Consider the following 20,849-nt stretch of genomic DNA (forward strand, 5'->3'; position numbering starts at 1 on the left):
GTGAAGTTTGACTCTGATGTGGTCCCATCAAAATGCAAGCACTTCCACCCGAATCAATACAATTTTAGCTCTGTGTGCTGTGCTTTCCTCTGCCTCTGCACACCCAACCTGCACAGCTGTGTGACTTCAATGTTTGTATGTGATCGCTGAGCCACATCAATGCTTTCATGGAGGGAAAACCAGGTTTTTTACTTTTTGTGCACAAAGAATGTTTTTGCATAAAAAAAGGATACCTCTGTTCATACACATTTCACTCTTGTGGAAAGTGCAAATATAAAAATGCATTAAATTATACGGCACTACCTTTCAGATGATTTCCTGTCATCTCAAAATTCATGGTGAGGCTCCCCTCAGTTTTTTTACAACCTGAAAAATTTGTTATGGTGCCTTTAAACCCAAAATTTGGGTCTCAAATTTTGTCAAAGAAACCCAAAAATTTGCTCTAAAATTTATCAAGGTGCTACCAAATCCCAAATTCCCAAATGTTCTCTGTCTCAGCTTCAAATAAGCTGAGAAAGAGGAATTCTGGGACATTTATGGAGCACAAATCAGGGAGTGTACTTTTAAATATTTAAGTTATGGCAAAATAAACTGAGGGATAATCTGATTTGGGAGCCCAGGGGCTGCTAAGCAGAAATGTAGTTTGCTTATTTGGGCTGGTTCTGGTGCTCGTTTAAGACAGCAGGCTGAAGGCTTGTTGCACCACTACAATATAAGACCTCACAATCAGTACTACATATTGTATACCACACACTAGAGAGGAGATATTGCTCATCCTCCGGATTCAACTGTGATTCTAGTTTCAGATAACCTACATCTATCACCTACACACACGCCAACATTTCCCTACAGACGTTTCACACCCACTTCCCCCCCCAAACCGGGCGTCACACTGCGAGGCTGAGAGGAAGCACGACTACAGCTGCCGGTGGAGAGATAAAGCCTCCGGTTACCTGTAATCCCGCGCAGCTTCTCACACACGCTGCATTATGGTCGCAGCAACATGTTTGAGAGCAGAGTATAGCACCAGGATTAACGCCAGACTGAGAGCATGTATTGTAGGAGCCACGTGCAGTGGAATAAGACTATTAATTTGATTGTTTCGTTATCATAGGTGCTGAGGATTTCTTTCTCGTTTTTCTCCTGAAGTTTGACTTTCTGCGTGTGACGCATTTCTGCTCAGACCATCTTTCGTTCATTTTAAACAAACCAGAAATCCTGTTTGGAACACCTATTGTAAGAGAAAGCTGGTGTTTAGAGCAGCAAATGTAAGCTTTCATCAGTCGGGGATAAAAGCGAAATTCACAGATTAATACTTTGTAAAAACTCTGCGAGGAGTTTTGTTTATTTCATCGTCGTGCAAATATATTTTGGTGCGGTGCAAAATGACAGCAGTTAATACTTTACCTCCAAGTTCACGAGGAAAATATAAAATTCCATACTGTATGAGGGTGTGACCCAGCCCACAAAACCACCCTAAAACCCTGAACAGGTAAGTATGTACAGCCTTTGTACTGTATGGCACACAAGCCGAGTATGAAATCAAACTCCAAGTATAATATAGATGCCATTCAGAACATAACTCAATATTTTCAGTTCATACAGAGAAAAAGTAGCCTCACAAAGCAGGCATTTCTGTCAGTGTGGTGTCTGTAGGCAAAGGCAAAAGGTGTTCAGCAGAGTGAGCCCACGTGTCTGGAGATCCATGTCAATTAAAGCCAGCCACCACTCTTCACTTAATAGAGCACAATGGAGCGTCAAGGTCAGTGGTTGGAAATTTACAAGTGCCAAGGAGCTGTGGATGCAGGATACAGTGTGTGCTGCTCTCTACAGTCAGAGTATAACATAACCTCATGTGGTTGATATTTTCATCCAAAACACATTACAGTGCTAGATTCTACTAGACAGACAGATGAAACAGGTTTATGCATCAGGTTTTGAAGAAAATAGTATTGGATGTGTCTATAATGTGAAGCAGCAGGGGGTTATTTTCTGTTATCACTGCCTTTGTTGTTGTTTGTAGCGGAGTCAAAGACAGAACAATGTACTTTTATACATTTGATTTCATTTGGCATTCCTGTTTTTCCCCGTCTGGAGTATTGCATTGTGCCGCTCGCTCGAGTCGAGAGAGAAGATGTGAGTGAAACTGTCAAAGGATTCATTAGTGTTCTTCTCCCGCCTCCTCCTCCTCACATTCAGCCTGCAGATCTCAGGCATCTTGAGGGATGCCGCGGTGACAGCGGTGGCAACATTAGCTCGCTCGGCACGCTAAACTGTGCTGTCACCGAGACACGCACGAGATGAGAAGTTTTGACTGTCTTGACATCGACACGAGACAACAACTGAAACAAAAAAAAAGTGTAGGCGGGGTCGTGTTTATTCACTTTAGCAAAACAAATTGTTGTGGACAGTTTTGACAGCTCTTCCCGCCATTTTGAGGAGATGTAACGCCGTGTTTACAGTATTAGTGTCACACAGCTGGCGTGGCTACTGTAGAATATATATATAATACAGTATGTGCTATATATATTTACCTATCACATTTACACTGATGCTCTCCTGAGCCCACACACACTGTGAATCAGATGTGCTTTTATGTTTGTTACTTTGTACTTTCTTGAAATAGGTGTTGAGGGCACAGGTCTACAAGGTGTCTGATGTTGACTAACAAAGATGGCTTCTTTGTTTTACTGAAGTACCAGAGCCCCGTCGGTTCCCTTGTAGCCTGTGTGGCAGTGGAACAAAGCTCGACTGCAGATTACGAAAGCCTCACAAAGGCAAACAGTAGTAAATTTCCCTCCAGGCTGAGGCTTACCTCAGATCACACGGCAGCAATTGGAGAGAAATACAGTTCAGCATCCGCAAGACGCACGTGACACACCCTCAACCAGTCAAGCCCCCCACAAGCCATGCCTGGGAAAAAAAAAAGCCTATTGATTTTAAAATGACAATAATAGTTGGTCTCTACAGCCCAGAGTCGCAGCATTACCTCGATATCCGTCCAATTTCAGGGATGACTGCAACCGGGCGAGTTTACGCCTTTTAATCACTAACCTGTATGATTTGGTAGGAGGCAATCATCAGTGGTCATTTTCAACTATTTTCTCACAAGGACACCACTCGGTGACCCTTCAGTTTGCACCACATGTGTCCAATATTCTGGAGGCAGGTGTGGAATCGCTTTTAATTAGTGCGCGCACGTCCAAACCCCTCTGTTCGATTCCCATCTCCAGTTTGAAACGTTCGGTTGATTAATATTCACTCACACTCCTACGCTCCCAGGTGGACAACCCGCAGAGAGACGGGAGTTTTAGGTGCAGCGTTCAATAGCGGTGTTTCTCTGCCGCTTTGGTCGGGGATTTGTTCCTCCCTGCAGTTTCTCCACCTCAAATACCCTCGGCATCCCGTCTGAAACTGAAAGATAGCCGGAAAGAGTCGAGGTGAACCGGGGGTCTGGGTTGTGGTGTTGTTGTTTATGTCCTTGCAAACTTCTCAAAGTTTACGGCTGAATAAGGTTCATGTCTGATGCATTATTCTATATTTCTTATGAAATAATATTATGCATATTGACACTTGCTCTGCTGGAAAATTGCCTGGGATGTGATATTATGCAAGACAAGACACTGAATAAGTTTAAATCATTATTTTAAATGTCTGAACCTCATTTTTCTTAAAAAGCTCAATTGATTCCAATGCAGACTAACTTATTTATAGTTTTACTGTCTTGTTTTGACACAATGAAGAAAAAACCTCATACTACTTAATCCTAGCGGCAAAATCTGTTCACATTTCAAGAGCTTTCTGCAGGTTCACACCTCTAAAAAGTAAATTTCACAGCTTTAACGATAAAGGATCAAAACTGAATATAATTCACTGGTCACTCCTCACTGTTAACAATTTCAGCATATTCACACTGTTAACTTTATGTCTTCCACACCTCCCCTCAGCTCACTAAATCATAACTTCATTTCTTTTACAACAGCAGGTGGGTGTTTGAAATAAGATTTTAGTGCCAAATGATGATTAGAATTTCCCAGTCCCACTTCAATTCTCCTCATGAGGGGTGAAAAAAAGCAGCATATTCCTGATGACTCAGAGAATAATCACAGTTATTCAGCAAAGTCTGTGTTTCTTCTTAATGTGCAGCAGATATTGGAAGCAGGGGAGACTTTGTTTTGATGATTATATCGGTTTCTTTTGATTTAAGTGTCAGAAAAGGGCTCTCATGATCTTGTATCCATAATGGCCCTGACCTCTTATCTGTACTCTACTGCAGTGACTGTACTTAATGACACTCACCATCAATGTCCTTTCATGGAAGTATTGAACAAGACTTTTCTCTTCTGTGTGTTTTTCTACCTCAAACAATGGCAGAGATGGCCTTAACGTTTACTTCGCCTCACTGGTAAACTCTATGAGCGTCTTTGTTTCCTTCTGCTCGATGTCCCATTGATTTCCTCACAGTGATTGTCCTGCTTAGACTGAACTAAATGATACCCATGCCCCCCCACCTCTTCAATGTGATCTCCATGTGAAGGTGTTCAAAAGCCCTTTTTTGCAGTGTAGCTGTCACATCGAGTGGATGACCTCATCAACTACACACTGGCCTCTACTGGGTGAAATAAGTTATTGCCTGAGGAAAGGGAAGCAGAGAAAGGGTAGAGATGGTTTTGAGGGGAGATAGGATCACTTCAAATACCTGTCCATAGATGGAAGATGTCAGCAGCATTAAGGGTTCATTTGAAAATATCATCCGTGTTGATGGGTAGTTTTGGAGTATGCTGCAGCGCGGTAATGAGAAAGCCGAGTTTCTCCGCTACTTCTTGTGAACCTGCATGTCCTCTCATCTCCCCAAAACACTCTTTTGGCAGGCTTTGAATTACCTGCACTCATCCCTGCCTAAATTGTTCAAATATGTTAGAAGTTGATCAAACAGAAAGGCTTTCGGAGCGCGCGGCCGACAGAGCTTCCCCTGCGGGCTGTTGGGGATCAGACATGAAAACAGGGAAAGAACAAAGGCTTGTCGGGACTGTTAAAGACGACTGGACCACAGCAGCCCATCAAAATTCATTCAGTGAAACAGGCGTGAAATATCCACCGACTGCAAGCAGCTCTCAAACATGTCAAAACTCTACTTCTGTCTCTCAGAAAACATGGCGTCAGAAGAAGGAGATACTACATGAGACATTAATTCACTTGCTCTTTGTCTTCCTCAAACATAAATCACTAACTGCAGTCTCTGTAAAGCCATGCTTTTATCTGTGAATATTTCACAAACATTTAGTTATTTTAGTTATTTAACTGATTTATTTTTGTGTAGAAAGGAAACCAAACATTTACTGTAGGAGAGATTACTTACTACCTACTGTTAAACTTTAACTTTAACTAAAGTTAAAGGTGCACTAATCAATATCAATATATTAGCAATAAGTCAAATGAAAAATATCGCTTGCAGTGATGAATTATCACCTGACTCTGCAGTCGCCCTTTAGCTTTACAGTTACCGTTTCTAAGCCCATTGTTTTGGGTTTTTTAGCCCGCAACTTTACTGTTTAAGTTAAAGCTCCAACAAACCCGCCGTACGCCACCAGCCCAGCACCATATTGCATACAGAAAAAGTTAGCGACAAGCTGTTGAAAATAGTGGAGCATTTAGCCGCTAAAGAGCCAGGAGCTGGTGGAGACTAAAAACAGAGCTAAAAGGAGAGTGAATATTGGTCTTACATTCTTCAAGTGGCCAGACACATGATTCAAATTAATGCTTAAGTTAAGTTAAGTTAGTAAATAGGCAAATGTTTTCTAACATATTTGCCATTACAATTTTATAAGCTCATGACATGTCAATGTTGTCTTTACAGCTTGTTCTGCTGCCACCAAGAGGCCAAAAAAGTTTAAATTTAACTTTCTGATATTGAGTTTTTTTACGTTTTGCACATTGCATTTGCAATCATTTATATAAGCTAAGATATATAAGATGACATTTATTTTCTTTTATTTATGTTTTCCTTTACATCAGAATTAGATATAATTAGGATCAGAAAGGTGTCCTAAAATGTTGTGCATTATGTGGTAAGTATATAATCTATTTTGTTTGTTTCTATCTATTTGCAAAATGTGAGGAGAAACAGCCATTTCTTGGAGACACCTTTCCACGACAGAGAAAGACTGCTATTTTTAACTTGTTTACTCCAGTTTGCAATGATAGTGTCACTCAGTTCCTACTCTGCCGGGCTCTGTGCGACCCTCAATGAATCAAACATAGCTTGCGACAGACTAGATGCACTATATTCCTGGACCCAGTGACAGTCTTATTTCCAGCCATCGAGGAAGCAGGGGGAAAGTTATTTACTGAGAATGGTGGACAGAGGAAGATTGGACATCCCTGATCTGTCAAGGACATGACTTTTGGCCGAAGCAAATCCTTCACTTTTATTGCATTGTCTTTGGAGCCATTTGGCATGAGGAGATTGAATTTGGAGGCTAACATGGCGCCTTGCCTTCATCTAGCACTGTCGTCCACTGCAAAGTTTCCTGGACAGAGACAAAGTCCAGTCTATAACCTGTAGAGTCTGGAAACACTCAATCGATTCCTCATAGAGTCTAGCCTCGCTTTCCAGAGCAAACTGCTGATCTGGGGCAAAAATTCATTAGACCAACCAGCATGGATGATAAGCGATCAGCTTTAAAACATCGCTGATACCAGCTGGCTGGAAGTTAATTGAACACCTGTTTTCCCAAAGAGTCCTCAGAAATCTTGCCTTAACACCAAACTTAATAAACATATAAATAACGTTTTATATGTGATGTCCTTGACTTGAAAAGAGAAAAAGAGAAAAAAAATAAATGATAGTAATTGGCATGTAATTGGCATCCAGGTCCCGGGAGGTGTGTGTATGTGTGTCTGTTTGTGTGCATGTGTGTGTGTGTGTGTGTTTGAGAGAGAGTTGGAGTTTTAAGTGGAGAGCAGTCACCGAGGAGGGCACGTGCAGCGCCGCAGAGATTCACCGCCTGAGGTCCTTTGACGTCAGCTGGAGAGGCTGATGGGAATTCAATACACAGCATCCACACCGCCTAATTTATTCCACAATAAAATTGGCTGCTGCTTGTTTGTCTGCACTTGCATTGATGGCTCAGGCCGATGAACGTCACCGAACTTCACCGCAGATTCTTCAGCCACAGAGGAGAAACTCTTGGAGTCTTTTCTAGCTTATTTGTTTAGCTGCTAAAACAAGTGCAGTCTGACAAAATACCCTTTATAAGCTACAATGAATTTGAAACACAGTACGGCTAGTTAATTTACTGCGTTATCTGCTGCAGTGGTGTTAAAATATAGGACACTGACAAATATGCTAAAGAGTGTTTTCAAGGTAGGCACAATATGATAATCAGGAACAAAAATGTCCCAGATTTTCCCTTCTTTCAAAATATAGCCCCAACCAAACTCATTTAGTCTTATTGCTCAGACACACAATGCAGTATTTACTAAAGTCCACCTCACATATTTATCCTATTCACCATCACCCAGCCTCTGCAGTAAGCTATTTCTATCCATCAGGAACGCAGCCCACCACATTTTCTATGTGCCCGCTGCTGTCATTGTCTACATTTATCTGCACAAAACACTATTTGCCCCAGCTTTATACACCACACCATGAATGTGGGCATACTATATGTTGCACAATTTACAAATAAATAAGGAAGCCTATTTTGCTCTGTGGAAAGATTCAGTCACTCCCATTCAAAATAATGAAAAAAAAAACAACTCAGAGAGCTGCTGTGCGAATGCCACAAGCCCTTCTATGACACTGGCTGTGCTCAGCTGTGGGCTGGGTGCAGGGTTAAAGGGTGGAGGAGGCAGGAGGAGTGTGAACGGTGGGGGGAAGTGGCTCTTGCCCGCAGTTACGGCCCAGGGCATTGAACATGACCTTTCAACTTGCCACTGAGCATTAGAAGAGTCAGAGGAGACATCGAGTCCTTATGTACCAACACTGCAGAGTGCGGCGGGGCTTCTGCCTCCGCTGACACCCTCTTTTACTTTAATTTGTGTCACACAAGCCGCTGCAGTCAAGGTAGTTTTCTCCCTGTGTGAGAAGAGAAAGCAAATATGCAAAACTGACATACAGTTGACTCTTTATATTAAGTGCAGAGCTGGCTGTCTCTGCAGAGCATGCACAGTCAAAAGACATATCGAGTATTTTTTAGTGTGGGAAAAATGTACTTCTCCTGGCAGATAAAAATATACTTCTCCTGGCACATAATTGGTTTGTTTTTGACAGTTAATACATCATGCATACATGAAGTTGGATGACAGTTTAAAGGAACACCTGAATAAATGAGTGGAGAAACATTACAAATGCACAGCAAAGACAGACACTCATATCAATTTTGATCCTCTTTTCCTTTGAATGACAAAAAAATCCATGCCGCATTCTAGATTTTGAATTAATGGGCCCTCTTGATCTGCCTTTTGTACCTTTTGATCTACCATAAAAAGTACAGAGCAGTTTCTGATACTTTTGGTCTACAAATCTGTGCCCATGTAGTCTGAAGTAAAGGTAAAAGGGTTATTAAATGTCATGTTATTAAAGTCAGTTCAGGCAGGGCACAGAATGGGGCACTTGGTGGTCCAGGGGAAAAAAACAAAACATTTGTTCTCCACTGCTTTCAACTTGACCTCATGGAACACTGAATGGGTGGGAAGCCAGTGAGGGATTGTATCATTATTGCGGCACTGTCATGCTCTTCTGATTCTCAAGAGTGCAAGATGCTAATGATTAAAGGCTTCAATGGAGGACGAATTGGCCATACAAATTAGATTTTCTAAGTATCCCCAAATGATTATGTTTAAAGGTCACCTGGGCAGGTGTTCAAAATCTGACTTGCCAGAAAAGAGTACTTGAATGTACGTGTTAGGCTGCTGCCCCTGGGACAAGCTTTAAGATATTGCTCTACCCTTTTACTGAAAGCACAGAGGTGGTCATCTGGCATCCAGGGACATCTCCTGATAAGTTTTCATCTCCCTATTTTTATGCCAATTTTCAGTTTGTGCCTTAAAAAACCTGAGTGGATATCAAAAAAGAGAACATGTTACATACATTCACTCCACTATAAAGCAAACAGTAAGGGTAGTCTGGGGTGTATCTAATTACATATGCCAGTTCAATTCCAAACAGGGGTCCACCATAGGTGCAAAACACCATATCAGAAGAGAACATTTAATTCATTAAAAAACACAAATGCCATCTTAGGTGGGAAGCAGTGGTGAAATGCCTTAACGTATCAGAGTCACTCGTGCTTCCTTAATTATATAATCATGTCGTGTCCTCATGAATATTTTCACATAGTTGATGCAAACATGCACTGACAAACTCCAAGGCACTCTATTTTAAAACAATTAAAATGCTTTTATTGTCATGGCCTGGTCATATTTGACCTTTAAACAAACTCTGACACATTTTGGTATCAAGCCTTCATCAGGGAGTCAAACAGATATCATGGAACATCTGGCCCTTGTCTAGTGGTGTTCCACCAATAGGAATCTTCCACTTGGACATGGTTTTGTGGCCTAGAGAGGGTATAGACATACATACTCCAGCAGATGGCGTTGTTTTGGCCCACAATATTTATCAAAGCTGAATTGAAGAGCAACCTAACAATGGCCAGATGTTCCATGGGATGTTTGTCTCCCTTCGGAAGGCTCGATGCCAAAACACATCGGAGCTTGTTTAAAGGTCTAATATGACCATGCCATGCCAAAGGCATTTTCATTGTTTTCCTTGGAATTTTCTTGTATGTTTATATCTACATGTATCCCTATCCAAAGAGCACCTCAAATAAAACTCAATTTGAGTCCAGGAAACGCTCCTATCCAAACATTTTTTAATGGAAGAATAAACATTTTATTTTCCATTAATTTCTTAAACTTGGTCACCGCTGTAATAAAAACATGGCTTATGTGTCAATAATTCAGAGACAGTTTTCGCACTTCTTGGCGGATAACAGTTCAGCTTTGTGCGCCAGCTGAATGCAATTACCTCCTTCTGGGATCACTTGAATCTTTCATTGTTAAACTGTTGGGGCTGGAAGGTGGCAGAGGTCTGTAGAGTGGACGTCTCAAGGTGGAAAGACACTTCTTTGATCAGACAATGCATCAAGCTGTAGAGGGCGTCAATCTGAAATGCCCACAGGACTAAACATGAATTCACATTGTGTTTTTGTCTTCCTCTCCCAGGACGCCGCCTTGTACTGTGCTGTCCCCTTCATGTACTGAACAGCATGTGAACTGTTGCTTTACTAGCCCCGCTAACATCTCTAAACTCCAGCTGAGACAGAGGGCAAGGCCAAAGCCCTGGCCTGGTGTTTATGGTCAGATGGAATGTGAACTCCAAGTGAGAAAAAAGAGAGGAAGTTATAATGAGGCATCCCCCCTCTGCTGGTTGTTTGTTTGGACAGACCGGCTGTCTCACAGCACAATCTGTGGATGGAATACTAATGGATATGACTAATGATTCTCTCTCGCCTTTCTCCCACTCAACTCTCCTCTTTCACTCCTCCCTCTCCTTTTGCCTCCATGAGGATGAAACTTTTAACTCTCAAGTGAGAGATTCAAAATGCATAATTCAGTTACAACTAAAGGGACAGCTGTGACATGCACACATGTTTTAGAGTATTTAGGGCAAGTTGCAAGAGACTGACAGAACATTTTTTCCCCTTTGGCTTTGTTGAAAGCACCCCCACCTTTACTGATGCGGGTTTTTAATCACTTATTGGTGGGTGGGCATAAAACAATCCTTGGTGTTTGCAACCATAGAGTGGGCCTATCTAATTCTCCCCAACCATCTTAGGTGTTTAACTTTCCAAATCATACTTTCTCCAGAATGCAGTGCCTTGAGGGAGGAACATGAAGACATCCCAGAGCTGCAGAAACTCTCCACTGAGCCAGATTAAAACCTGCTGAGATTTAACCAAGGATTAGACACCCCCTTTGGCATTAGGAGGCTGTATAAACTGTTTAAAATTATTTTGGTATTAAGTATTGAAGATGCGGCCCTTTAAGCAGCCTAGTAACCACTGTTCGGCCTGATAAAAAAAAAGAGCAGCAAGTTGAAGAGAGTAATGTTAAAGAAATTGGAGCTTTTTTCGTGCACTTGATTGAATTTCGTGATAAACTGTGCAAACCCTTCTAATCAGAGGAGTTTGTCACCCCTGTGCAACATAACCATTAGCAATCCAATTAGCAGTGGGATTGGAATAGAGACACTAAGTGGCTGACCGTGTTCCACAGTGATGCTCACGATCAATTTAACTTTCCATTCAACATCAGTGGCTACATCACAACAAATCCTTGCATCGCTGTGAATAAGAGCGACCTGCTACCACGTGTCTCTGAATGCTTTCTCCCCCCCTCTTTTCTTTTATAACACTGTTAATGCCTTGCGAGAGTCAAATTCTGTCTGTAGAAATGATTATAATATCGTTAATAACTCCATTGGTCAGGTCGAATCCACTCCTCCTGGCTACAAAGCACCCAAAGAGTAGCTCTAAATAAAATGAGATTGCATTGATTGAGCCAATAGATTACAGCATTTAGGTGGAGCTTTAGCAGCGTATTGGCTGTATGTTATTTAATAGTCCCCTCAGGGTTTACCTCTGAGCCATTTAATAAGGTTCTGCATTGGGAAGAAAGTTTTCCAAGTTGATAGGACATGGCTTACTTTTATTTCTGCTGCACTTGTTGTTATCATCATCAAGAGGAGCATTCACTGAAGAAGAATGACCAGATGCTCATTATCATGACAATTTCTATAAATAACTACCGCTGCCGTCATATAATGCAAATATCCAGATGTTTCCGATATGCTCTCTTTTTTTTTTTAAACGGTAAATAAAACTCAGTGGCATTATTTGTCCAGCTCTCTTCTTCGTCCGCCTGAGGTTTGAGCTTTTCTCCGATGACATGGTACGTGAGAGAGACAAGCTCGTCCCTCAGTTCATTAGAGGAATACAAACACTACACACTCCCCTGTGCTTCACACTCTGAAAGCTGTACACACACAAACTAGGTGTAGGGGAGCACCCTGAGGACTTGTATTCCCTGTATGACATTGCTAAAGATACACAACTACAACAATTCTCTATCCGAAGCTTCTCTCTCATACACTGCAGGAACTGTTTAAGCTGCTTGTGTGATAACTAAATAGCATTAAAGCAAATATGCAAGTTTTATCTCCTTATTTACAAATAATGTAAAGCTGCTCTATTCTGTATTTTTATATTAGCAAAAAAGATTAGCTATAATGACTAACCCACGGAGACTTTGCAATTCCCTTCATATATATGGAGCTTTTTAGCATGTTTATACTCATTGTTTTGGTTTTACACCTCGCAACATCACTGTTTGGTTCACTCTCACCACTCTCATCAGTGTTGTTTTTAGCCACAGCTGTTTTCGGTGAAAAAGTTTTTAAAAAACCCACCTTACACTACCTACCTAACAGAAAAAGTTATCAACTAACTGGTGAATATTGTACTAAAGGAGAACAAAGAGATTGAATAATGGACTTTGTCTGGTGGACACAAACAAGACTCCAAATGAATGTTAATGTTACTTTCTGTCTGCTCAATGTGCAAATAGCTAACTGTTTGCTAACATTTTAGCCGGAAACTTTACAAGGTGATTATATGTCAATATTGTGTTTTATAGCTTTCTGTGCAGCCCCTAGGTGGCCAAAAAAAAATCTATGACTGCAGGTTAACATTTTTGCTGACCATTATTCAATCAATGCAATAAAATGTTTGATTTGTCATTGTATGTTTACTGCTATTCCAGACAGCCACTGATTTCCAATCATTTCTGTGCGGTATGAAAATGGATTAGCACACTCTTGAGACTTGTTGTGCACTACATTATCATTGTCATTAAATGAGTTAATTGATTGAGTGCAAAAAAATTCCCCACAACAACAATGTAATTTGTGCAAACAAATAATGTAGATCTAAAGTTCACTGTGATGGAGCACACAAGTTTAAAGAAAACACATAAAGATTTCCATATCTCTAAATGGATGCTTGAAACAGTAGACAAAATAATTCAAAATGTCCAAAACACATTAATATGGTTTGCCAAATGATCAGTTGTAATAGGGTGATTTGTACTAAATGGGCTAAAACTTGCAAAACCTCTGCTAAGATCATTTAAATCTTAATATCCCACAGACCAGCACTGAAATACAATCAAACACATCCAATTAATCATAGTCTAACATTACATCTGTTTACCTTCTCAGTAGGTACAGTACCAAACTGTGACCTTTACCCTCTTCTCTTTCATATACCATCAGGCCTGGGGACAGTTTGTGTGTGTAGGTGGCTGTGTGACAGAGTGGGACACTAATGAGCTGAGTGATTACAGTGCAAAGCCTCGGGTTATCATTAGCTCTCTGAAGTTCAATCACCAGATCAAGCCGACAGCAGGGCGGTGAGTTGCAGGTCACAATTAGATATTTGTTTTTCCACTGGAAAAGTAGAATTGCTGTAAAAAATATACACCTTTTTTTTAATGCAAAGCTACACAGTAGAAGTCTCACTGATCAAAAACAAATTAAGAGATTTGCAACATGCCACAACACTTACACACCAACACATACACTGACTCATGTATTTTCCACCACAAAAGGCATTAGTAGCACCGTCAATGGGCTCCCTCAGACAATGGGGACGAACACCACACAAGAGGAACATTGTTACATCTCCGGCTTAGAGGTTTTCCGGACAGCTTTTGATTGTTTCGGCCTTGCCTGTAATGAGATAGCTGCTTAGCTTGACGTCTCCATGAGAACGTCTGCTCCACACATGACTATTAACCCAACAGCCTCAGGAGCTGGGCCCCTTGCAGACCCCTGCTCATTGCCAAATTTCAGCGGCAAGCTCAGGCAATATGATTGTGAACACCTCTGCATCTCCTGAAGGATTGTGGTTAAAGGATAATTCCACTTTCTCACAACCATTTTGGAAGTTCGGGGCATTATTTTTATGTTATACTGAATCAACAGTTTAGTCAGATTAGATAAACCACTCTTTTCAGAGATTGAGGGCATCCAAAATGATGAAGTAATAATCCCTCACTGGACTGGAAAACCGTGCGCACATCAAATGCAGTTGGTCAAAGTTCAATCATGAAGTTGGTTAACAAACTGTGCTGGATTTTTATGGACAGTTTGGGAAAGTATTTTACAGTTTTCCTTCCCAGTTCCATCACTTTTCACTCGTCTATGAGTGTGACCATGCAGAACACTTTTGCCATTAGACATAGTGGGACAAAACTTGGTACAAACTTTATTCCAAGCATGCCCCAACCTTAACCTGGGGAAACCTCATGTTTCGTAATCTTAATGATATCACTGTGAGTACAACATTGCCAGTAACAATAAGAAAGATGGATGAACACGATGAAAATAAGTCCCTTGTTGTGAAAAATATAATTAGGTTTTCCAGCTCTACTTTCCTGCTACGTCTGCACTATGACATCTAGAACTAGATGCAATGAAGGATCGTTCCTTGACAGGCCTCTCTACTGGCATCCTTCCCCTCCTCTTTTCTTCTATTCCTCTCTTTATCCTGTCCTCCCTTTCTTTGGAGGCCCTCTGGACCCCATCAAGGCTCATTCTGTTCATCCCACATGTGAGGGGTCAGTGCGTACCCCACAAGAATAAACCAGCCACTCAATGTGAGGATCTTTGTGTATGTCCTCATCCCCCTACCCTCTCTGTCTCCCTCTCTCTCACTTACTTGTGCCCTATAGACCAGAATTGGCTCCATTCACCGCGCTTCCCTTCCCCCTGGAGCGGACTTCTCAGGGCCCTAACAGCGCAATTCTATGCCTTATTGCTCCGGCTCCTCCATGGAGAACAGTCTCGTCAAAGCATTTGTGAGGACACAGAAGGAAATGAACTGGCTTTGTGCTTAGTCTTGACATATAGGCAAGATCACGTGGTGAAGTCTGTGGGGCAAGCGTTTAACAAGAGAAAAGGGCAGAATGTGTAAAATGTCTCTTAAAGGCCTCCAAGTGGCCATCTTGGAAGGAAAATGCCAGAACCTATTTAGAAATGAAGCAGTTTTATGAGTGTGGCCCTGCTGGCTGTCATCCAGCTTAATCCACATTGTGTTCTGACTTCCTACGGACCAAAGCTGGTTTCTCAAGCTCATCTCCACCTCATGTTTAATCTCCCCCAGCCCTTTCATTAGGACCACACCATGTGTTGATTCTAAAGAAATGAAGCGGACACCTCATTTCGAGCAAGAATGAGCCGGGGAAAGCTTTTGTCTGCAGCAGGAATGCCCATAAGACAGAGAGGAACACTGTTTGGTCTGACTCGGGTTGCTATACCAGGGCTGAAGAAAGCCATGGCAACGCAAGCAGAAGGTCTGCAGGACCACATAGCGCTGATACAATACGGCAACTCTGGGTTTGTCATTCCAGTCAGGCCTGACCCAAATTACAACATCCTGGGAAAAACTGTCCCACTTAAACCAGCACGCATGCAGAGACATACTTAATTGAGCTTGCATATATTTAGCTGATAGCGATAATAAACAAAACATATGGATGTTTCAAGTCTAATCACTGAGGAAACGGTTCTGTTCATGATTTAACACCACAGTCCATAGCCTATGGGTGCTGGATTATTGGGACTTTTCGATTGTTTACCCAGTATGTCTACAAGCCACTCTCCCATCTGTGGCTATAATTCTCAGCATTTTAAGCTTAATAGTCTTATGTTTTCATATGTTTATTATCAACAGCCTCAGGGACAAATCTGCTTAAAATGGGAAGAGCAACAAAGAAGTGATTAGGACCATGTCTACAGAAGCATTTTAGTTTTACTGTTTCATATTTTACAATAAGGCGAAATATCAGGAAAAATACACAAATGTAAAACATTGTTTTAATCACCAGAGAAACTTTAACTGAGTTTCTTGAGCAACTTTACCCAAAGTTTTCATGCTGTGAGATTTAAAAGCAATGTGAACTCAACAGGGGTTGATGTCGCCAGTTCTGGAAATCACATAAATCCCACCCCTCTAATATACACTCAGATACAGTACACACTGAGAAAAACACACACCAAAAATGGCCTTCACACCATCTGTACTACCGAGTCTTTCCGCCCCAGAATACTACCCAACTTCAGGCTCCAAACTTTTCTGCTTTCCTGGCTGCTCACCTCACCATCACATCACACCTATCCCACGGAAGCCCATGCATCAGTAAGTGTGCACCCAGAAAAGAAAAAAAAATCCACTTACTTTGGAGGTCTGGTAGTTGTATATCAGAGCTTGAAGAAGTAGTTTCTCTAGGCTCTTTTCATCTGCACCTCTGCCCCGCTGCCCTGCCTCTCCAATACTATTTCTCTTTGTGGGCTGAGCATACGATAGCTGTGTAGTTTTTTTTTTAGTGTGTGTGTGTGTGTGTGTGTGTGTTGCATGGGATGAGGGGGTGGAGGAGGTGGGCTGGTTGGGTGGGTGTTGAATGCCGGGTTTCCTGACTCGTGATCAGGAGCTCATTACTCTCAAGGTCACTCCAGGGAAACCCTGCCTGGCACTCACCGAGACACCAGAGAGAAGATGTGAGATGGAGGATGAGAGAAAAAAGAAAGAGAGCGAGCAGTTAAGAGCCAAAGTGCCTGGGACATCCGTGGGGACAAGGAGAAAGAGCTGAGAGAGAGATATATAGAGAGAGAGAGAAGAGACGGGAAGATACAAATAAACAGAAAGAGATGGGAGACAGTGATCCAAATGCCAAAATAAAAACAAAATGTGGCTGTATGTGCTTTGGATGAGCACACAGAGTGAACAAGCTGGCAGCTGCAGCCCATTCAAACCACATGGAGTTATATAAAATATCTTGTTGATCCATGGAAAAGTGAGTCCAACCACAGCAATCAATAGAGTATTGACAAACACCAGCTGGGCTCTGGATTTGTTTTTCAGTTTTTTACATGGGCGAGCACTGCAAAAAAAAAAAAAAAAAAAAAATTAATAATAATAATGATGTGAATGACATCTGATCATGATTATCTGGATGTTTTATTATTTTTAAATCAGTGTTGTTTTTTGGTGTTCTGGTTGTGTGACTGTAAATGTTTCTTGTTAAAATGAAATACAGACGTTAGTCGGTAAGATTGAATTGTTTAAAAGTGAAGCTAATTCATATATTCGATTTTTTTATTTGTTTCTTTATTACTTAAACCATATTTACAGTGTTTACACAGTAAACTATTCACAGATTTATGTTTACACAGTAAATTATTGATGTATTTCCTCATTTAAATATTTTATCAGCCACTTTAGAACTGTCACAGTATTTTGTTGAATCAGACTCTTTAGTTTTCTCGCATTTAGTCTAACTCCTCCGCGCTTCTGATTGGTTAGTTCGGTCACATGGTAGGTGGAAACAGGAGATGTTGTTGTTGTGAAGTGCAGGGAACAGTGAAGCGCTGCTGAAGAAAGTCTCCATCTTGCTCTTTCTTCTCATAAAGAGTCATCCAACCACCGCATATCAAACCCAGTTTACAATATTATTAGGGCGCAGACTACTTATTATTTTTACTATTGATTAATCTGTTTTTTGCTTATTTGGTAAATCATTTAGTTCCATAAAATTTAAGGAAATGGTGTCAAATGCCCATCACAGACCAAAGTGACGTCTTCAAATCGTTTGCTTTGTCTGAGCAACAGCCCCGAAGATGTTAAACCCACAGTAACATGAAACGAAGCAGCAAATACTTCCATCTGAGAGACTGTCATCAGCAAGTGTTTGATTATCAATTCATTAGACAAAAATGCCAAAGTTTTGTTGGCCAGTGATTTTCTCTTTGACTAATTGATTGAAATTCAGCACTAAACAAACACACACAGTCCTATTTGATTACAGATCTAAGTGGCTCATTTATCAAGTTGTAAAGTTAAAATGAAGCCAGTTTAAATAATCAAACTTGATTTTTTTTTTTAATAAACCTCAGAATTGTTTGTACCTATGTGTCTCTCTTCCTCTCATGTTTCTGGTTCGCTCCATTATAGCTCATTTGTGGCCAGATATCCTTTCAGAGGGAGTGTAGTAATACGCTGCGGATACACTCAGGGTGTTTTTGAACGGCAGATGGCTGGAGATGACCCAGTAGAGCAGCCCCGGTCCTCTGCCGCAGCTGGACAAGCCTGGATTGACAGATTACAGCACACACAATCAATAAAGAGTACCATTAGTTCTGTCCACAAAGCCCTGCGCACAATACTGATGTCATACCGCCTCTGTAAACTCTCTGCAGTCCACACACTGAGAAATGGCCTTATATTTCACCTTATAAGGCTGTCTTTCCTTGCTTGGGTTATTGATTGAGTGCCTGGCACAGATTCATTCTGCACTGGAAAAAAAAAAAAGTCTCATAGTGCCAAAAAGCAGCTCTTTATCTCATAATTGTAAGCCATTTTAGAGCCAGAAACTGCTGTTCAGGTGCTATTCAGAGCCATTTACAAAGTGATTATAAAGCCCCATTTCAGTAATTTAATAGTCATTTATAGGTGGAAGCACATTCAAGAACTATTAGTGCGATGGAACATTATTAATTCAAAGAGAGGGACAAAAATAGCATCAGTCATCGGTGGTAAACTTTGTTGGGAAAACTAAGACATTTTATATTTCATATTAAGACACATTCAAAGTAACTGATAGCTTTTAAAATGATGTTTGAACATTTCACTCTCAAAACTGGATTAAAAGTTAAGAAATCAATCTCACCACAAGGTCACTTTAGTAGCTTCTTCTGGAGCTTTCCATCATATCACACAAGTGTCACCAGCAGATTGAGTCTGTCCGGTGGTCATGAAATTGTTAAGATTTTTCATTTTGTCTCAGCATTTTAAGGATTTCTCCTCCATATCGGCTAAAAAAAAAAAGTTAAAAGTTCATTCTTGACCCTGGAAACAGCAGGTGAGAAAACAATCTCACCACAAGGAGCTTTCAATCACATCACATGCTGTTCATCAGAAGATGGGGTTTGTCTCAGCTAGATTAAAATTGATTTTTTCATATACTATTGAGACTAAGTACTCTCAATGCACACACCTAATGATTAAATATTCAAGAATTGTGGCTATGCAAGGGCTGCCTGTTGCATTTTTATTGTTTGGAGATTGTACCGGCATTGTTTTTTTGCTTTTGGGTCAACGCCTCAGGAAGACCAACAGCAGTGAAGTTCTCTCTCAAGTCTCAATATTTAATTTTTCTGATGCAAGGCTGACTCCGAGTCCAAGTCTCCAGTCTAAAAAAATCTGCTTTTTCGGTAACACACACAGTACAACTTCTGAAAGAAAAAAACGCCAGAGGGATGAATGAGAATTGATGTTAGAGTTTCAAGAAACCAACCCCTCAATCACACACATTAAAACTTCAAATTCAAAAATGGAGGATGAGCCGTGCACCTTGAACAAGTCATCAAAGAGGTGCTAAGTTGGAAAAAAATGTTGAAATTGGAGAGTAATTACACCTTTTACTCAGCACATAGGCCGGCAGCAAAATAATAGATTAGTTAGTAAGTAAGGTGCCTTTAGGCTGTTTGGTGCATCTGCCTCGGAAAGATATGTCCTCATCGAAACTCTAAATTAAGGCAGGCACTAAAAAATTAAGGAATTGATTTCGGGATGAGAACAAGCAGATGAACAAAGTGAAGGCATTTTTAGAAGGATCGTTTCAGTGCACACATGGCTAAACGGCATCAAAAAATAAAATAGGCATTCAGAACTTCTTCAAAAAAGGGGATGGAAGTCTTCCCTGATTCAGTTTTTCCAACCACTGAATGCATAACTGTCTTATTGTTTTAATAATTACCCAGCACTTAAGCTCATTGTTCTTTCATGCTGCCCAACCCTTGAAATGCTGTGATAGAGCTCCCTGTGTGACAGAGCTCAGCTATCACTGCATTTCCACATGTTTAGCATCATGTTGCACTGTTGGGGATTTCACCATCAGCCCCAGTGATGGCCAGTAATTAGTATGACTCATACCCCCCGCTGATAACAATATACCATTCCACTGCTGCTGTCTCATATTCCACTCATTAATAATACATTTCATCCATTTGCACCCCCCTCAGCCCTCCTCTAAGTGTGAGATATGCTCTAGCGCCGTCCGCAAGGAGCTTCTCCAATGATATCATTTCCCTCATTTGATTAAATGAGATATGACAAACCATGAAAAAATGATGAAAAAAAGATCGTAGCGACACTCGATGGCCTGTTCCAGGTGTTGATTTTCTGTTGTGTTGAAAGCACAAAGGGAGCTCCAGGAAACAGTTTAGCCAGATATACAGGAGTAAAATATGATCTTTATATTACATCCAACAGCTTCCTTTTTTTTTTTTTTTACTCAATTTAAACTGGCTGCTGTCATTGTGAGCCTGCAGAGCCAGGGATGAAGTCGCTGTTAAGCCCCACTAACCCTGTTCGTTGAGTACATGTCCACCGGCAGCCCAATAAGAAGGCGGCAGTGACTGGGCCTGTCTGCAGTGAGAGTCTGATGAAACTAAATGAAATCAGGCTGTCGAAGTAAGCCTCAGCATTTCTTTCTTTATTTCTTCTTCTTCTTTTTTTCTTTTTCTTTTTTTTTTTTGGTTAACCACAGCTCCATTGGCTCTGCCTCTCCATCATATCGTTCTCTGACACGAAAACCACAAAGTATCCGCACAGATGAGAGAAGCAAGAAATGGCAGAAAAATCATTTTTCCGCACCTTTTTTTTTTTTTCTTAAAAGCAAGTATTCAATTTCTGCAACATGTCTGGGAGGAGATGGAGATTGAA

At 41.0% G+C, this 20,849-nt stretch overlaps 1 protein-coding gene across 1 annotated transcript in view; it reads right to left on the reverse strand.

Moving 5' to 3' along the window:
- ptn (pleiotrophin) overlaps positions 1–16,440 on the reverse strand; it is a 42,091-nt gene extending 25,651 nt beyond the window's left edge. The window contains exon 1 of the mRNA XM_067581638.1: positions 16,305–16,440. The gene's annotated coding sequence lies outside the window, so the exon portion shown is untranslated. The remainder of the gene's footprint in view (positions 1–16,304) is intronic.
- Between the last annotated feature and the right edge of the window lie 4,409 nt (positions 16,441–20,849).

The sequence above is a fragment of the Thunnus thynnus genome, chromosome 23 (genome assembly GCF_963924715.1).
Source record: "Thunnus thynnus chromosome 23, fThuThy2.1, whole genome shotgun sequence".
NCBI classification, from domain to species: domain Eukaryota; kingdom Metazoa; phylum Chordata; class Actinopteri; order Scombriformes; family Scombridae; genus Thunnus; species Thunnus thynnus.